The 13,807-nt window shown below is 41.8% G+C and overlaps 1 long non-coding RNA gene across 1 annotated transcript; it reads left to right on the top strand.

The window, feature by feature from the left end:
- The first annotated feature begins 517 nt into the window (after window positions 1-517).
- LOC118166926 lies at window positions 518-4,884 on the top strand. The gene is made up of 4 exons (XR_004750811.1): window positions 518-649; window positions 2,183-2,348; window positions 3,303-3,701; window positions 4,043-4,884. It is a non-coding gene; the product is annotated as an uncharacterized LOC118166926 (long non-coding RNA).
- The last annotated feature ends 8,923 nt before the right edge of the window (window positions 4,885-13,807 follow it).

Here is a 13,807-nt window from a genome sequence, read left to right as displayed (position 1 = left end):
ATGTATATAGAATTAGAAGCAAATGAAAATTAGAATAACATTGCACAAAATGAGAAAAGCATACAAAAATCTACAATTTTCTCTTCATACAATTTCATTTTTATTATGGTAATGAAATGCTTAATTATGTACTCTTCAGCTAGTAAAATATATCTTGGGATGGCTGCATTAGCACATATTTTGTAAAACTCCAATGACAATAAAAGGATACATAGTTTTATGACTAGGTAGCAAATTGGCAATATCACCTGCATGCTAAGTGAAGCTAAAATAACTCAACTAATGAGATAATAACACGTGGGACTAAAAAAATGGTGTTGGATAGGTGAAGAAATGCTTTACGTTAAATCTAAAATATGGGTATAGTTCAAATAACATTAAGGTTCTGACTCAGGCACATGAAAGTATGGAAAGTGAGAGTTAAGGCTGCCTCTCTATACTTAATATGCCCTGGTGCCTTTCCAACAAATATTTTATTATGTGAGCTCTCCCGGTGATTTTGGAACATGAGCAGCATTCTGGACCTCCATAGGGGTTTGACAATGATTTTTTTTTATTATTTTTTTTTTTCTGAAACCATCGTACAAAAACAAAATTGCAGAGAAGTGGAAGAGAGAAAATCTTCAGTTCCGTTTTCAGTCTGTTAAAGGTAAATATAAACCTTTCTGTGCAGACTTCCCCTCCTGCCTCATATTAAGGTATGGCTAAAATACTTTGTTAAAAAATGTGGACTGTGGTTAGAACTTGGGCAGATTTTCATTTTATGCCCCCTGCAAATGTTTTACTTGCAGAGAAAGCTGCTTCCACCCCTTTTGTACAAGTAGTTAGGCAAAACTGCAGTCAGAGCTCTGGTCTTCTTGACTCAAATGAAAAAGCTTCTTTTATTGCTGGTAAAATCGGAAGATGGACTTAAGTCTTCTACACTGTACCCTGATGCTGAGCAATTTTGGCACAAAACCATGCCAAACTTAGTTTTCCTCTCCTATGGGACAGAAGGATCATTCCAAACCTCAAGAGCTGGCATAAAATAAAATGGCTGGTAGGTGCTTTAGGTGGTGATGGAAAAAGAAGATGAGGATTTCAGTCTAGGTATCTACATGCTCCTCCTCACCACAGTATCTGAGCTTCCTGCACACATCACTGAACTGATGTTGTAGCTGCCTGTGTTACAAGTGGGAATATGAATGCAAGGAAATGTGTTGCAGAGCTGGGAGTTGATTCCTCTCCATGTGAGTACCTCATCCAGTGCAATACTCCCAGGACCTCTCTTTTGATGGCTACAGATTTTCTGCATGAAGCCAAAATGGTTACTGATTCATCCGGCATTTCCTTAGGTTGTCATTTGTCCCTGCACACTTTGTGTCCAGTTGTCCCATTGGTATGGATGGGAATAATATTAAAAATCCAATTCATTGAGCCGAATGCTGTGTAAATTATATACAATATTTTCCCTGCTATTGCTGGCTGTTCTGTGGAGATCAGTCAATACCTCTTTAGTTCAGCCATTAGTTGTACTCTGAAAACAAATCCTTTTGTTTTTAATTTTCTTTTTCTTCTTCGCTTGAAACAAAATAGCTTTATAGTTACCACCAATAGCTCCCAAGACTTATGGAAAATTAGCAAGGTTATAAAACCTACAGTGTGTGTGTGGTTTGCTGTTGCAGCTGCACTTTAAAAGAAAAGTAATATACTCACTTGTCCTCCTTAGAAAAGCATCTATAAATTAGCACTCTTTGAAAATTTCCTGATGTCTAGCACAGTTTTTATACATTGCAGCCAAGACGTGGCTCCTCCGTTTTTAACACTTCGGTCCATTTAAGCTGTCGTGCTGAGATCCAAGGGGTCTCCATTCTGGTCCTTTTCTTTATAATATTTTCTGACCATGTCTTTTCCTTCTAAGAGGTGCGGCGCAGGGCCTACACAGTGGCTCAGCACCTGACTGCCGTGCTTCGCTTCCACCCCAAGCAGAGGAGCATCCCTACTGCCTTGGCAGGGGAAGAGGGAAGACACTGGAGAGTGTCTTTCCCACAAGGGGAAGAGCCAAAGACACTGCTCTGGGGATGAAACGTGGAGGAGGGCACGGGCAACCCTGTCTCCTAAGGTCTTATGGGCTGCCTAGCACCTTCCACTGTCAGAGCCCTTCCTCCTCTTTCTCACACCCTTTTGATCCTCTCTGCTGTAGACCTGGGACTGGGGTCTCCTGTGTGTGGCAGGTGGACACACGGAGCTGCCTTCAAAAGGAGTCACCACAAGGCCTCAGCCTGGCTCTCCTCCACCTGTGTCTCCACAAAGGTTATGCATGCGAAGATCCATACTCCTGAGAAGATCCAGCTCTCCACGTGGAAACTGTGAGTGTGACCATGGCTGGTATAGTGTCCTCCCAGCTCCATGTGGTCTGTGGGGCTGGAGACCAGTGTACTTTCTGCAACAGCAGGGTTGTCTCCTTCAGAGCACGCTGGGAGGGCTTGTGCCCACATTGTGAGGGCCTGCTGACATCTGTGTTCCCATCCACTGAGAGCTGGGGTAGCTGTTTATCCACCACCCTTCAGCAATGAGGTTTAGGGGCGTACCTCAGAAAGGCAGCACATGGTGCTTTCTGCAGCACTGAGAGTGAAGGGGAGAAACTTAAAGCCAATGGGAAGGATTTACATTAGCTCTGCTGCCAAGAAGTCTTTCCTAAACTCTCTCCTTCCATAATATCTGGGTCAAAATAATATCGACCCTTCTAAATCTCCAATTTTCTTGCTTTTTGTGTATCAACACTAGGACAAAGCAATTACAGCCCCCAGAGAGACACATGAGTGAAGCGAGTGAGGCAGAGATATTAGGGTTGCTGTTGTCCTTCCCTGCCCTGTCCTCTGCCTTTGTTAATCTGCATGCGCAAATTAAACTGAAATTAAACTCTTAATTTATCATCTTGTTGTGGTGACAGCAGGCAGGACCAGAATGCTTTACAAACACATAGCACCACATTAACATCAGAAACAGATTCCTCCCACGAGAGAGGGGAAGATTTCAAAGAATGCGGAAAGATACCACAGGGCTGTAATCCCTCTTGCTGTACAGAAAACAACTGATTGTTGTTGAAACCCTTGGAGGGGGGAGGTGGGCCCAGGGATCTGCACAACACATGTAGGCTACGGCTTTTCCACCATCGAGAGTGGAGATGGGAAATTTGAAATAAACAACCTTGGGGGGTGGAAGGAAAAAAACAAAAACAAAAAACAAAAACACACACAAAAAAAAACATGGCAAAAGGGAAAAGATACCGCACGGTAATAACTCGATGTGACTGCCCACAGAAGTGAACTCCTCTGAGGACCAGCCCTCTGGATGCAGACCATCTCTGCTACAGCAGGCTGCAGGCTCTGCCCACATCCCCATAGCTGTTTTCACCTGCCTCTGCCTGTTGCTGTAGGGCACCGAGCTGCCCCTCTTCCCCTCATGGGGTGCTAGCAGATAGCCCGAGATCTGCCAGGGCCATCTATGTGGACGCCCTGCGGTCCTGATTTAGCAAAGCACTTAAACACATGCTTAAGGGATTTGCTGAACTGGATGCTGCTCTCTCCGCTGGCTCCGTCCACGTCTCCTGGCTTCCTGACCACTTGGCTCCATCACTGCTTTCTTTACCCTTTAGGATGCTCCCACCATCCAAAGCTGGACCCTTCTCCTTCTCCACGGTGCCAGAGGTGCCTCACAAGGTAGGTCCTTTTTGGGTTATTTTGCACCAGAAGTTGTACTTGCTCTGCCCACGCAGTTAGGAGCACATCTCATCTGGCTGACAGCCCCATGGAGCGTGGTCCCCAGCCCCACTGCTGTGTCCAGGAGCTGTCCCTGCCTGCCACATAGTCTGTAGGGGTTTAAGGGATTTAAGACTGTACATCTGAGGGCTTTGGTAGGAATAAGCTTCAGAGCTCCTAAGCCACTTCTCTGATAAATAAAGCTCCTCCCTTGGACATCTAGGATCTCTTCAAAATGTTACCCTTACTCCTGTATTCAACTTCAGCTTACAAAATCTTCAGAAGTGTTTTGATTCCCACAGAGGCGAGTTTATTTATTCAGTCCTGCTCTGCTCCATCAGAGAGACCCCAACCGGGAGAAGTCATCATTCATCAGCTTGGGAGGGACTCCCGCCTGCAGTAGCGTTGCTCTGCAGGGAAATGCAAACCTGCCAAGCTTTACTTACCTTAGCCCAGCATGAGGCGACGCACGCTGATAGATGGCACGGCTCCGACACGCTTTGGAGATCGGGATGGGGAAATGCATCACCTGGCAGGAGAAGGGCTCGCATGCCCCCACCACTACATGTTTTTTCATGAGTCCCAAGCCCTGTGGGACGACACGAGAGTGGGAGCAAAGAAAGTGTGCAAAGCAGCCCTTGGTGAAGTATGCACAGCTGGAGGCGTCTCGCAGTGCTCTCGCAGGGGAAGAGGAACAGGGGAGAGCTGTGAGCGATGATTAACTGTAGCCATTAAATGCAGAAAGCAGTGACATAATTTTGGGAACATGAATGTACCATTTGAACTATCCTAGAAGAATGTCAAGTGCCGTGAAAATAACACCATATGCTTAGAGAGCCTGTTCTGGAGGTTTCCAGACCACAAAGCTGGATTTCGCTGAGCTGGAGCACCCCGGCGGGCTCCTTTGCAGACGCGGCTCCTGGGGTGGCAGACCCTGGGAACTTGTCCTTTGCATGGGGCAGCTGTGCCAAACCCTCTCTAGAGCCACCTAGACTGACAGGCAGGTGCCAGTGTGGAACTGTGTGTTCTCCATACGAGGCCATGCAGTTTGTGAATCAATGACCGGACAGTTGTTTTGCTGTGCTGACACATGTCTGGATGGGATCCCAAGGCTTTCCCCAGAAGAATCTGGATTCTGGTTCTGGAGAAGCTGAGCCAGCAGGCTGATGCTGTGCCCCTCCACCCTGCAAACCAAAAATAATAATATTTTTTTAAAAAAACAATACCACTTTAAAAGTTGTATTTCAGGTCTCCATAGAGAAGCCTATAAGGAAGTCTGAATTAGCAGGATTGATTTGTTTGGAGATTTTCCGCTAGGACTGAGGCACTGTGTATGGGGCAGACTCAGGACTTTGGCATCTCTGTTAAGATCAACTTGTAGTTTGGGATTTTTGATCAAGCAGTGCTGGGGGCAGATGTGCAGAGCTGGGTGCCACAGCTGGGCACCAGTTTCTTACATGGTGCTGCCATTGGGAAGTGGGGGAGTAGAGGGAAAACCATGCCTGCCACAACTGTTAAAATCAACATTTCTGCAAATTCACCTGCAAGAAGCAAACCCCTTCAAGTGCTGCATTTGAGAAAGAAGTATTTTTCCCATAAGAGGCTTTAAAAGAAAGGGCCCTGGTGAAAGAAAAGAAAAGAAATTCTGGTGATTCAGCTGAGCAGAGCGCAATGTACTCAGCAAAAATAAGAAAGAAAGGAATGAAAGTGTTAGCAGAGACTTGGTTATTGGCAACAGAGGGGTATTAGCCAAGTTATAATGGATTGTCAAACTAGGTTCTTGTTTGTATAACCTCCCAAGTTCCTTGCACTGAGTCAACATCTAGCCATCTGGGGTGGGGGGCAGGGAATAACTTTTTGTTAAAAAAAATAAAATTGTGTAAAAATCAGTTAAATTTATGTTTCTATTCTAACGGAAGACATGTTTGAAAGGAAAACATACCTTTTGGAGTGAAACACTTGTTTTTATTCTTTACAAGTACTTGTTTGAGTTCATGTTTGTTAAATGGCTTGTAGTTATTAAATCACGGCAGTTTCCCCTGCTAACATAAAAATAGGTGTGACTGAAAAATTCATAGCAGCAAAATAAAACTGCCTTTCACCCACTTGGACTTCACTTGACTTGGTGAGATATTTGTAAACCCTGACTGACTTACAAGCATATTTATTTCAGAAAGGAGTACAATTCAGACAGAAAGTTGTCAAGAAGACCTGCAGAGGCTGCAGAAATAACATCACAAATCATGAGTCTACCCAAGGGCATGTACATTCCCAAGGTCTGGTGCTTCCTGACAAGGGAAACACAAAACAAATAAGAAAGCAAGAAAAACTTGGTTATCAAAGATGGATTTTCAATAGCAAATATTTTCCAACCTGCCTCCCTCCAAATTCAGTCGTATTTTATGGATAAGACCCCTTGCTTTTGGTAGGCACAGCAAGAGTGTCTTTAAAACAGTTGTGACCTCTTGTCGGTGTACTGGTATGTGAAAAATAACGGTGCTGTGTTTTGTGCTACTCTGTCTGTAGTCCCACTCAAAAGCCCAGAGAACTGAGTGGATGGAAATCAGTTGGCTTGGGATGACTTTTGGTCAGGTCCTGCTTATGCATTGTGCTAGTGAAAAAAAAGGGATATGTCTGAGAGCAACTTTCCTGACTTTGTCCTGCTCTGCTCCATAAGTGAGCATAAAAGGACAATTATTTTCATAAACAATTATACTGATGAGTACAGAGGTAAGAGGAGGTGGCAGCCCTCTGGTCTCACCAGGGTTTTCTGAGAGTGGGGGGTGACAGTGGAGTCCTCTGCAGCAAGCCTGGCAGAAATCTGCTGAAGAAGCATCTGGTGGTGTCTACAAATAATTTATTTATATGCTGTTGGTGTCATCCAGTTAGCCACCAAAATAAATCCCTAGGAATTACTCTGCCATTGGATCTAAGTAATTTTCTACAAAAAATCCTGTTGGTAACAGTCCTAAAGCTTTGTTTTGTGGTCGTGCATGTGGGCAGATTTACTAACTTGCAAAATTCAGTACATCATAATCAGTTTCTGGGTCGTTAAAGAGACTTGGCAAACTTTTACTGTACTTCATAACAAGTTTATTATTATTATTATTTATTTATTATTTGTTTGCTTGTTTCAAGTGAAACTAGAGAGGGAGCCTTGAATTTGAGTGTTCTCAAATATTATTTATTTCTTCTGTTTTTAGAATTTATCTTTGTTTGCTGCCCAGAAGAAAAAGAAGACCCTGGTGGCACTGAGTGCTCATAAAACAAAAGAGAAGAAATAAATTATGAAAAAGAAACTTTTGGAGACACGGTACGTCAGTCATTTAATTTTCATTCAGATGAAGCTGCATCCCAAGAAATATATCCTACCAGAATTACCCTACTGATAAAAAAAAATGTTTCCTCAGCAAGGGTTAACTTTCTCTTGTGCTCAAGCATCTAATTCATTTAAATCCCTATTGAGCTTTTAGCACACAAATGAAGTGTTATACGGTTTTGCTGGAGCTCTTGGCATTGGGTGAACTTTTCCCATCATAATGTTGACTTATTAGACACGTGCGAAGTCTGTCCACCTCGTGGTGGCTGTGCCTGTGAGGCAGAAGGCAGCACCGTAAGGAGCCCCAGTGTGGACAGGGCAGCTCTGATCCAGCTCCAGTGGATATTCTACAAGAGGTTGTGTCCAGAGGAGATACTCCCATCCCACTGGGAGGTGGTGTATGTTGCTGGGTAGTTGTACTGCTTCAGGGCACTCTGTGCTTTCCGAACTTAATGAGGAGTCTGCAGATCTTGCAGAAAACGCCTATGACATTTAAACTACTGGGAGCTACTTCGCACCATCTCGGTGGGATCTTTGGTAAACGCACATTGGTAGCTGTGGGGATGTTACGTAGTGAAGCGGTTCAGAGTGGTGACCTCAAGACCAGGCTGGCAGTTCTGATGTAGTGATTGTGGAAATCCAGGGGTAATACTGAGCCCAGGCCAGTTTTTTAACACACATCACTGTAACTGAGGATGTGAAGTTCATGTTTGCATGTGGGACGTTGACTCCTATGCCGGTATATATCATAATAATATAAATGCAAACAACTATGTAGAGACAGGCATGCGTGTGGGCTTGTGTTATAAAAATGTGTCTTAAGGTTTCGCAAGCTTCATCCAACTGACAAGAAGAAAGAAGACAGTTAGACTTCACATACAAATGCTGGGCTGGTTTTCATTTACCTGGTCTTCTTTGTACTCTTCCAGCAGAGTAAAGTGGTCTTTGTATGGGTGGAAATACAATTTGAAAATCAGTTTTTGTTTTGTTTTGTTTTGTTTTGTTTTTTACAAGAAAAATTAGAATAAAAGAGACGTGATATAGATGAAGGTGAAACTTATTTTGCCTTTCTTCAGCCTTTTCAGGGCTAAATCTGGTTGTTCTGAAACTTCATCAGCATATGGGCTGGAGTTACTATTTGTTTTGGGCTGTTCTTTATAGGAAGGAAATATTAATGTTTCCAGAACAGAGAGATTTTCAGGGGGTGATGGAGCAACACAATGCTTGTCTTGTGTAATGTTCTTTATAAATGTGGAACCACATATTTATAATGGCTGCGCTTATCAAGAAAGCACTCATAAGAAAATTATTGCTATAAGTTAGTTAATTAAGATTAAATGGATTTTATTTTTTTTTCCTGAGATTTTTAGGGTAGGTCCCAAGTTTATTACATATCATGCATTTGAATATCCAAAAAAGTGAATTTAGCCTGAAAATCCTTCCAGAAGCTTATCTGGAATTTAAGTCTCAGCAGTAACATATTATTTGAAGAGAGAAAGGTAAATGCAAGGGAGTAATGGTTACAAGTTTTGGGTTTACATCTAAGTACCCATCAAAATTTTGTTTTCAGTTGTTTTGTCTTCAGTATTAACTTGAAAGAGTATGAATCAACAGAGGCCAACAAGTCAGGCTGTTGTCCCGACATGGAATATTTTACTGGATGACTTGTGAACCACTTCAGCAGTATAAAAATCTTCTCATTGCCCTTAGGCTGTTGTGTTGTCTTGTGCTGTGAATGGCTGCAATGTAACATATGCCTCCTGCTTCCTGATTTCTCTTTGTATTGGGCCATATAAAATAACTTTTCAAAAAGTCCTTGAAAACTTAGAATCTTCTCCTTTTATTGTCAGATTATTTTAGAGTCTGTCATCTGCCTCCTTAATAAATCTGTATTCCTCCTCCTTTATCGACAGATTATCAGTGTTTAGCATAAAAGGACATCTTAACTCTTACCTTGCACTTTAGTATTAGGCTATGGGAAAGAAAAGAAGTGATGCTGTGGAGACAAAGCAAAAACTACGGAATAGAAAATGATTTGACTTCAGACATTATATTACATGGCAGTATTCATGTATTTCAGCTGCTGGCTGTACAATGAGAACAAAGTTCCCGTTAACTTAAGTTGACAAATGTTCTTGAGTTACGTAAAGTTAAAACCTTTTAGAAACAAAATTGGCAGCAAGCAGACTGACAGTAAATTATATTGTTGGTGATGATAAAGATGCATCTAGCTTTCCTGCTCTTGAAAACTAACTGATGCAAATTGATATTCTATTTTAGCCGCCAAAGGTTTGCCTAGCCAAAGAGTTATCAGAGAATTATTCCTGGTTTTGGTTCAAGCTCTACCTTCTGAAATAACTTTATATATAAGATGAGCCTCATTGACCAGAAGCACATATGTCCAGGTCCACCAGAGTCCTTTAAAGCTCAGCATCACTGCTTCTGACTTGTATGCTCCTAGCTCTGGGAACAGAATAAAGAAGTCCATCTTAGAGCACTAAGTTCTTTACCCAGTGAATAGGCAGAACTCAGTGTACGAGAATGGGCTAAATTATTGCAAAATCAAGTCCATAAAAACCAGTAATGAATATTGCAAAGAACTACAAAGAACTATAAATACATAATATGTAGTAGATGGAAAACAGAGATACTGTGTAGACATATCCAGAAGGCTTAGATTTTGGAACAGGCTTTGTTGGGAAGTAGCCGAATTGCTGTCACTGAGGTCTTTCAAGAAGAGATTAGACAGAATCTACGAAGGACATGCTGGGCACATTGGAGCTTGATTCAGAACAAGGCAGCACATACTTGGTGGGATGAAATCATAGAAATGCAGTGCTGGAAAAGATTTCAGATGATTAATTGCTTTAGGCCTGTTATGGACATATTGACAACACAATTATAGTACAGATTGGACTGAGCCATTTTTTGAACATGATATTAGATATTGGAAATGCTAGATTGATTCATAATAATTATCATGTGCATAAAGCCAGACTTTTGTCTTTGTCTTTCTTCTGAGCTAAAAGACTCATACGCTATTTGTATGTATCATCTAGAGCGGGTAGACACTGTACTATACCCAGCAGTGTGAATTCTGCTGTCTCTAAACTGGGGAAGAGAATGCTGTCTCACTGAACAAATATGTAAACAAGAAATATTAATATGCATTAAAAAATTCCCAAACTTATGTCTACAAAAAATATAATTGCAGGCTAGACTGTCCTCTGCAAGTTGCTTATGGGCCAAATGTCACATTGCATCACTTCTGAAATTAGTGTATTTATTTTGGGGCTCTAGGCTTCAGATGAGTTCCACATGTACTCCAGATTTAACAAATTCATCATTGGTGTCTTATTATCACTTGAAATTACTTCACAACTAGGTCAGATCCAGGGTTCTCATTTGTTTTTCATAGCATGAATCACATTTTAATACAGAGTGTCTTGTGTATATCTCCTCTTCCCATTTTGCAATTGTGAAACACACTTGTGGTGTGGATAGTTATTATATACATGGAAAAGCAAAGTTAGGAAAATATTTCATGCAATTTTAGCTTCAAAACAGCTCAACAGTTGGGACTAAGGAGAGCCAGCTCTGTATGACTAGCCAGTTCCCCACCATGGGCTATTTCTGAGGACATCTGTCAGTATCGTTTTGTAGTAATTCATTTCTAAGCTGCCTGTGTGTATTCATTATTTGCTGTTTCTTTTTAAATGATTCTAGTTTCTGTCTACTCTCTCTCTTTGCATATCTCTGTTCCTCTCTCCTGACAAGACCAAAGCTAGAAAGCAGTGTGAGATGGCTACAAGTCACAAGTCTCTGGCATATGTGAGTCCAGGGGCAATGAGAGAGAAACAGGCTTTTCTGAGCAGGAAATTGGAAGAAGGTCTGGTCAAATGTTCTTCCCTAAAACCTGCTTTTTGAAAAAATATTGTGTGTTCGACAAAAAAAAACAAACAAACAAGCAAACAGTCTGTTTGCCCTGCAAATTACCAGTATTTTATAAAATATGGACTGCCATGCCAGAAGGAAAAAATAAAATTAAAAGGTTTTGTTTAGGGTATTCTCCTGTTGTTGCCTGGTGGCAGTTGTAGTTAGGTTGCCTCACCACAGGGTTGATGTGTCTGACTGCCATCTGGGTCTGTCCCTCTGCCTGTACTGCAGTTCTGCCTGCACCCTCAGAAGGGTATTGATGAGGGGAGCTGGGGAGCACCGTGGGAGGAGAAGCCCTCTGGGCATCCCTTTTCCGGGGTGCCTGAGGCCATTGGGGGATGGCTCTGCTTGATAACATACGCCAGCCAGGCCTAACACATTTTAATAAGACAGTTTAGCCCAGGGCTTCTGTATGCTCATTTATGACTCCTCTGTCTTTTTCCTAGTGAAGAGGTGCTGCCCTGCTTATTGTTTGTAATCAGGAAGCCTGTACGAGGAGAGCTCAAGGGATTAAACTGACCCAGTTTGGTTTGTTTGGTCATTAGGATTGCACAGCTCATGATTGGAAGGTACACCTTACCAATTCAAAAAAAAATATGCTCTATTGCAGTGGTTGCAACAACAGGACAGAAGTAGGCTCTGACAAATGTATTAGTGCATTCACATTTGCACATGCTTATTTACAACTACTTTACTCCACAAATCTGTTAAGTCAGCTCCCTTTTTCGCTCTGACCAAATTCCCGCGTGACGCTGCATCTCAAGTAGGCTGTGTAGCTCTTGTAAAAGTACATCGTGAAGTTAGAAAAGAAGCAGAGAAAGGCAATCAAAATCATTAGAGGGATGGAACGCTTGGAGGTGATTGTGCCAAGAAGGTCCTGACACAAAAGCCTGCTGCCAGCTCTGCTGTAGCATGTAGCACCTGAGAAAACTGTCATGTAGCTGCCAAATTAAGCATCTGTCATGGGTATATGGCTCACAGACATAGTGTTTAGTTTAAACATAAAATATGCTGGGCACTGGCTAAAAATATGCCATTTTGACCAGTATTACAGAGGTTGTCATGGGGACGCCTTGCTCTCTCCAGTCTTTCATAAAATCCTTATGGAAGCTAAAAGCAATGGTTTCCTCAGAGGGGTGATGTGAAGAAGAAAGCATCCTGCATTTCAGCTGTTTTAAAATGAAATTTAATATATGGAAATTAGGAGCGGAGATGGTATCATAGGGCAGATGGTTCTTAGAGGGCCAAACCCACTGAGAAAATCTCTTTCAGTACTAATGTGGAGAAGTGAATCTGGTCTCTCGGTGGTTACTCATCAGTTCTGCAAAAAATGAAAAAAATAATAAAAAAATAAAATAAATTGTTTCCAGGTTCTAATTAGGCTAAACAATGTGCACTCTGTGACACACTGGACCTCAGTTTAATGGCAAGAACCTCCAGTTTCTTTGGCAGTTCAGAGCTCTGCATTGCACTGAAAGCTATGTGGCAGCTTCACAAGCATTCCCAAACTCTGGAATATACTGAATAGTGAGCTATTTGGTTACACATATTAAGTGGATTGAAATTACTCCTTGTATATTGCTTAAATGCAGCTTGATCTCGGGTTTTGGCATGGTGAAGATAGAAGGAGATTGAGACAGAGAAGGGAGGATCTTCCTTACATGTTCAAACAGAAAAATTTGGAAGAGGGTTCTGGGGATTTAATGAATAGCTGCCTATGGCCCTTCCCATGAGAAACATAAAGTAATCATTAAATCGTCTCTACTTTTCCTATACTTGCTGTGTGCATATTTCCTGTCTGCTAGGTGATGGGTGGGTTTGGGCTATACCGCTTGCGCAGTGCTGGCTATGTTGGCTTCAGGTGAGCTAGAAGAGGACAAAGTGCTCTGCAGAAACACTAGGTTCGGTCTCAGGCATGTCAGCAAGCCAGGCTATTCTACTCAGACAGAGCTCTTCTGGGGATGCTACAGCAGGTTAGGTAGATAGTCATAGAAATGGTTTCTGGTCAGTCTTTATTGACATAAATACTCAAAATGTCAAATACATTGATAGCTGAAATCAATGTTGGAATGATTTTAATTTCTCTGTTGGACCAAATGTTATTCTTAGATTATTATTCTGGGGCAATTCTGTGGGGGAAAAAAAGCTTCAGACTAGAACATTTGTGTGTAGGGCCTTCCTGCCACATAATGCAATGTAAGGTATGGTCATTGCCACCAGTGGCCAATCTGAACCCTTTGAAGACATGCACTGAGATCTGTCAAGACCATTTCCACAATGAGTATATTTCTTGAGTCTGTATAGAAGCTGGGACAAAAGAAATCCCCTCTTCCCTCAGTTAGAGGAATGAGGATCAATGTAGTCTGAGTATGACCTCAAACTAAAGAATAATTTCATTTTATGATGAGGCCATATGTTATAAGGTAGACTATGGAGACAAATGTAGACAGGAGTAGCTATAGAAGTACAAATGAGCATGTTTGTGGTGGAAGAGCAGCTGGCTAATGTCCATGTCATAACAGTCTGAGATCGGTCACAGGAAATTGCAGGTCTGGTAGAAAGGATTTTCAATATTCAATTAATTCAAAGGTAGCAATTTATGACTTGGGGATAATGCCTGTAACACACTCTGAAGTAAGGAAAAAATCATCTGGGCAGTTTATTAGTGTGACCTCAGTAGTATGCAAGGATTTGAAAAAAAAAAAGTAGAGAGAGTACAGAGATACAAAGGCAAGTAGAAAATGGACTTAAAATAACCCAACACACACAAAATACAAGAGTTTATCAAAGATTAATTTTCCGAGGTTAACTG

Source organism: Oxyura jamaicensis, chromosome 4, assembly GCF_011077185.1.
Source record: "Oxyura jamaicensis isolate SHBP4307 breed ruddy duck chromosome 4, BPBGC_Ojam_1.0, whole genome shotgun sequence".
NCBI lineage: Eukaryota > Metazoa > Chordata > Aves > Anseriformes > Anatidae > Oxyura > Oxyura jamaicensis.
The sequence above is the reverse complement of the archived record's forward strand: the minus strand, read 5'-3'. Positions and strand labels throughout refer to the sequence as shown.